Source organism: Danio aesculapii, chromosome 21 (assembly GCF_903798145.1).
Source record: "Danio aesculapii chromosome 21, fDanAes4.1, whole genome shotgun sequence".
Taxonomy (NCBI): domain Eukaryota; kingdom Metazoa; phylum Chordata; class Actinopteri; order Cypriniformes; family Danionidae; genus Danio; species Danio aesculapii.
Genome location: NC_079455.1, coordinates 33,604,670 through 33,610,827, shown reverse-complemented (window position 1 = coordinate 33,610,827; position 6,158 = coordinate 33,604,670). Strand labels below are relative to the sequence as shown.

General features: G+C 32.2%; 1 long non-coding RNA gene across 1 annotated transcript; it reads right to left on the bottom strand.

Moving 5' to 3' along the window:
- Window positions 1-706: 706 nt before the first annotated feature.
- LOC130215033 (uncharacterized) lies at window positions 707-2,287 on the bottom strand. The gene is made up of 4 exons (XR_008835650.1): window positions 2,015-2,287; window positions 1,464-1,556; window positions 1,275-1,369; window positions 707-894 (listed from the first exon to the last, which is right to left on the bottom strand). It is a non-coding gene; the product is annotated as an uncharacterized LOC130215033 (long non-coding RNA).
- Window positions 2,288-6,158: the final 3,871 nt, after the last annotated feature.

The window sequence follows — 6,158 nt, the reverse complement described above, 5'->3', positions numbered from 1 at the left end:
AAATCCTTCTATAGGGGTAAAACTGCCCCAGAAATCACTTCTGGGTTCAAATGTTTTCCCTTAATTGCAAATGTTACCCTTAAATACACTGTAAAAAATCTTATGTGCTATTTACAAAAAAAAATTGTGGTAACACTATTGCACGTATTATTTTTAAGTAAATTTCAAGACTTGATTTTTTTAGCAAAAACCACTTGAATGAATCATGTGAAAATTACTAAATGTTTTGAGTGATAAATGAAGATTTTAATATTATTAGCGGAATGTGCTTTTATAATTTAAGCAAATCCACCACCATTTACTCATATTCATTTTTTTTAACGAAAACCACTTGAAAGAATCATGTGAAAATTACTAGTTATTTTAAGTGATAGATGATGATTTTAATATTATTAGTGGAATGTGCTTTTATAATATATGCAAATAAATCACCATTTACTCAAATTTATTACTGAAAATTACTCATTCATAAAATGTAAAATATATAATGTATAATGAAATACATACACAATACATTTAGGCCAAATATCATTTTATTACATGTTACACCGATAACAAAATGGTGCAATATGTTAAACAAATCTATATAAAATTTACAGCAATGCTAATCTCTGATAAAAATTCCTTTATCCATGTCATGGAAAAAACTGACCTGTCAACTTTCCTTTGTAGGAATAGTCACATTTAGACAATATTTGACAGAATTTGTGTATTGCAAACTTAATATTCATTTCTTTGTAAGTGATTTTAATTTGTGGAATATTTGTATAAATCCAGTTCAGCGATTCTAGATTTTCCAGGCTAGCCATAACTCACTTATCCTCCAAGACAATGCAGAAGTCCTCATGGTTGGTCATCCCTCTGACAGACAGCAATTCTCTGTGCATTCCCACACTGTAAAATAAACATTACGTTTATTATATTGAAATTATGCAGTTGTACATTTCAAATGTTTAAGGTTTACTAAAACACATTAAGGAAATATATTAATGAAATAAACCATTTCTTTTTATATCTGTGAACAGTAATTCTTCATAATGTTTGAGTAGATGTTGCTGACTGACACAAATACACAAGTATTTTGACTTATAATGGACAGGGTGTTTAAATGTATACTAGTGTACAGACATTTATAAAAACATACCATGTTTATACAAGGAATAGTGCATTCAACAGTGTAATGCTTGAGCTATATATTTTTTTGTAAGCATGCAAAAATATAAAATGCAGTTTTCGGAAGATCATAAATATCTGAAACAGTTTGAGACACTTACATTGCACTCCTGGATGAGCTCTTCCTCTTATTCATACAGATAGACCAGCAACAGAGGACGACATCTCTCGTTTCATCCCTGATTTAATGTGAGGTCTGATGCAAAAAAGTGTAGAAATTAGTAATAATAATAATAATAATAATAATAATAATAATAATAATAACACACAAATAACATTATTAAAAATACCTGATGTATGGCACCCATTCTCTTTATCAAAATCTGCCTCAATAAACTGCTCCTCTTTAGTGGGAAAACACTGCGAAAGTTTTCTTCATTAAACTGAAAAATGAAGCAAACAAATATTAGTATTTATGTACAGTATTATATATAAACAGTTCATTACATTACATCAGCAATGCTGTAAAAGGAACCTTATGAAATGGAAAAGCACTAGCTGTACATAAACCCCATTGAATAGCTAGCTAACTTAGCTTAGCTTAGCTTAGCTTAGATTTACCACTTAACAAGCTCACTGTTGTTCATCTGCTTAACTGTTGCCTGATCATTGCTGTTAAATATTACAATGCAAATAATTTGTTCAACTTCATTATATAATTCAGAATGAACATTGAAGCGAATCAATTTCAAATAGGAATGGGTGGTTAAAACTACCCGTGTATCCCTATATACATCATATGGCAAAAACTAAGCTCCTGAACAAGCTTGAACAGCATGTGTCTTTCCTGAAGCCGCTTAGGTTATTTAAGACAATAAAATGATAAACTGTTAATGCTTACCTCTTAACATGCTCGCTGTTGATCTGCTCCTTCAAAATGTCGTCTGATCACTGCCGTTGTTGAGATTCAAATGCAAACATCTCAATCAAATCCACATAATTGAGTGAATTTTCTTAAAATAAACGTGAAGCCATCTTTCCTCAATTTTATTAGCTTAACTGGTTTCTCAAATTAAGCTTAGTAATTGCACTAGTTTGCTTAAAAAAATAAGTAAAATTTAAATCTTAGTTATATTAGCGAAATCTTCTTAATATTTTATAATAAATCCAGAATATCAATTTTTTAAAGAAAATATGCTCATTATTTTTAATGACCTCATTAATTTTTTTAATGAAAATTACAAGCCTCAAGATTCATTTTTTACAGTGTATGTGACAATCAATCAGCGGGAGAGTGATTCAATCCATAGTAGAAGCATTCACTCATTCATTTTCCTTCGGCTTAGTCAGGGGTCGCCGCAGCGGTTTTACATAGCGGATGCCTTTCCAGCTGCAACCCTACTGGGAAACACCCATACACTCTCACATACACACACACACACATACATCACGGCCAATTTAGTTTATTCAATTCAGATAAATGTAAACATTGCCGAATTGCAGCTCTGACAGGGACATAAGAGTTTTAAATGTTTTTTTTTTCTACATAGTATGTGATTTTGGAATTTTTTAATGAATCAGCTGCTATTAACAAATGGTTTGAATTAACAATTTAATACTGAACACACTCAATATCCAACTTAGGTTCATTGAAAAATACATGCCTCAGCCTACCTTTTTGACTTGAAATACGTTGCTCCGTGTACATTTCTTTGCACGTTTCCGATGACAAATCCACTAGAGGGCACTGTTTCCATATTTCTGCAAAAATGTAGACCACTTTAATGCTATAATACCGTCACCAATGGCTAAATCACTGCAAAATATATATATATAAGATAGAGGTAAACAATGCTGAATTGCAGCTCTGACTGGGATACAACTTTTAAATGACTAAAAAACAGCTGCATTTGCAGAATATGGATCCCAAAATGTACAGCTTGTGATTATATCTCAGTTTTGTTTCATTGATATGTGATACAAATATTTGTAGCATGAAGTAGATCGAAATATAACTGGTTTGTGCAGCGTTTCTAAGATTCCAGGATAGCTGCCATTACGGCCCATTGTTTTTTTTGTCCGCCGGGTCTCCACACAGGTCATGTGACTGAAAACTTTCAATAGAGAAACTGACGTCAGGTGTAGCAGTTGCTGAAACCGCATGTCTGACAGTGCATGTGTATACACAGGCCACAGCCAGACCTTTCTCCCTTATTGTACAGATCCACAAGAAGGTGGGGCTTATAGTACAGAGGCGGGGCTTATAATACAGATCAGCAGACCACCTTTCTTTAATCCCAACCTATAGTGTTTTCAAAAACAAATGTAGAGAAAAAATGCACTACAATCCTAAACTGTAGTCCAACTTTAATTTAACATTGCTTTTAGCATTTTTTTTGTGGATACTTTTTTACCTCACTTTGACTCCGGAACCCAAACACTCTGCATCACAAGTTGTCAATATGGAAATTGATAGATGAGGGATTCATTGATCATGCCACATATAGTGTTCATTTTCCCTAGAAACTGCAGTCAAACACACAGTTTGACTAAAATGTAGGCTGAGTCAACCAACCATTTATTCACAACATTGAGAGAGCCTTGCTAAAACATTCAGAAAACATTCCCTGTTAGCTGGCCTATTTTCTATCTAGCATGGTGTATGAACCAACCCCTGTTTATGACAGTTGAAGGCCTGCTAGTGCTGTCAGTGATGCCTAAATCCATCTATCAACCGTACAAATCTGTTCTTTGCACTAATTCATTGCTCTGTTAGCACAATGTCCAGCAAAAGCCACGCGAGGACACTCTGAGTTCTCCATGTCAGAACAGGCTGTCTCTCAGAAGGCACATGACGGGTTGTTTTAATTCTTCAGGTGACGCTGGTGCCCTGCTGTCAGCTCCTCTCTGTCATTTCCGGCATTTTAAAGGCCCTGAAAACAGCAAACTCTGTTAATGTTTGACCATCATTTGGAAATACAAGTGGCACCAGCTGTATTGGTTCTTATCATATCAAAACACTAATGCTCCTGTCGTATCTTTCAACAGACACAGACGGCGTGGCTGGTGTCATGTTTCAAAACAGAGGCGGTTGTGTTTTCTTTGATGCAGACTTAGATATTTATGAATGACTTTTACTAATGATTAATCATTTTAGCAAATTTTATAGGGATTAATTGCGACGTTAAGAACTTATAGAGAAGACTTATATTAAAATGTATAATAGAAAAACAAGATAAAATACAGTAAAATAAAACAAACACATTAAATATAAGATAAACATAATATAAAAGAGTTATATAAAGTAAAATAAAATAAAACAAAAATAATACTTCTCCCATATAATATTTTGGACCCTCAATCTATAAAAATATATTTTAAAAAATCACAAATAATTAAAATAAACAAATTAAAAATAAGATAAATTTAAAATAAAAATAAATAAATAAATAAAATTAGGTGACGTGATGGCGCAGTGGGTAGCGATGTCGCCTCACAGCAAGAAGGCCGCTGGTTCAAGCCTCGGCTCGGTCAGCTTGCATTTCTGTGTGGAGTTTGCATGTTCTTCCATGTTGGCGTGAGTTTCCTCTGGGTGCTCCGGTTTCCCCCACAAGTCCAAAGGCATGCGCTATAGGTGAATTGAATAAACTAAATTAGCTGTAGTGTATGAGTGTGAATGAGTGTGTATGGGTGTTTCCCAGTGATAGGTTAAAGGGCATCCGCTGTGTAAAACATATGCTGGATAAGTTGGTGGTTCATTCCGCTGTGGCGACCCCTGATTAATAAAGGGACTAAGTCGAAGGAAAATGAATGATAAATAAAATAAAATAAAATAAAATAAAATAAAATAAAATAAAATAAAATAAAATAAAATAAAATAAAATAAAACAAAATAAAATAAAATAATAATACTTCTCCCAAATAATACTGTGGACCCTCAAAAATATATGAAAGAAATCACAAAAAGAAAATAAACATATCTAAATAAGATTAAAAAAATAACTTAAAAGAGATATAAAAAAATCAAAAAATAAATAAAGAAAGAAAATCAACGAAAAATAACACTTTTCCCAAATAATATTGTCGACCCTCAATCTATAAAAATATATTTAAAAAAGCACAAATAAATAAAATAAACAAATCCAAATAAGATAAAAAATAACATACAAGAGATTTATAAAATGAAAAAATGTAATGAAATAAAATAAATAAATAAATAAAATAAAAATAATACTTCTCCCAAATAATATTGTCAACCCTCAATCTATAAAAATATATTTAAAAAAGCACAAATAATTAAAATAAATAAATCTAAAATAACATAAAAGTGATATATAAGATAAAAGGTAAGCTGTTCTGAATGTACTGTTGAAAGGGATAAATGTATAATAATTTTGTTTAATTGTGTCGTAGCACAGCACGGTGGCGCAGTGGTTAGCACAATTGCATCACAGCAAGAAGGTTACTGGTTCGAGTCTCGGCTGGGCCAGTTGGCATTTCTGTGTGTAGTTTGTTCTCCCTGTGTTGGTGTGTGTTTACTCCGGGAGCTCCAGTTTCCCCCACAGTCCAAAGACATGTGATATAAGTGAATTGGGTAAGCTTAAATTGTCCGTAGTGTATGTGTCTGAATCGAATGAGTGTGTATGGATGTTTCCCAGTGATGGGTTACCGCTTGAAGGTGAAACTACGCTACGTGAAACATTTGCTGGATAAGTTGGCGGTTCATTCTGCTGTGGCGACCAATGATTAATAAAGGGACTAAGCTGAAAATAAAATAAACGAATGACAAATTAAATTAAATTAAATTAAATTAAATTAAATTAAATTAAATTAAATTAAATTAAATTAAATTAAATTAAATTAAATTAAATTAAATTAAATACTTCTACCAAATAATATTGTCGACCTTCAATCTATAAAAATACATAAAAAAATCACAAATAGATAAAATAAATTAGTTATCATAGTTGATGATTCATTCCACTGTGGTGACCTCGCATTAATAAAGGGACTAAGCTGAAAAGAAAATGAACGAATGAATAATA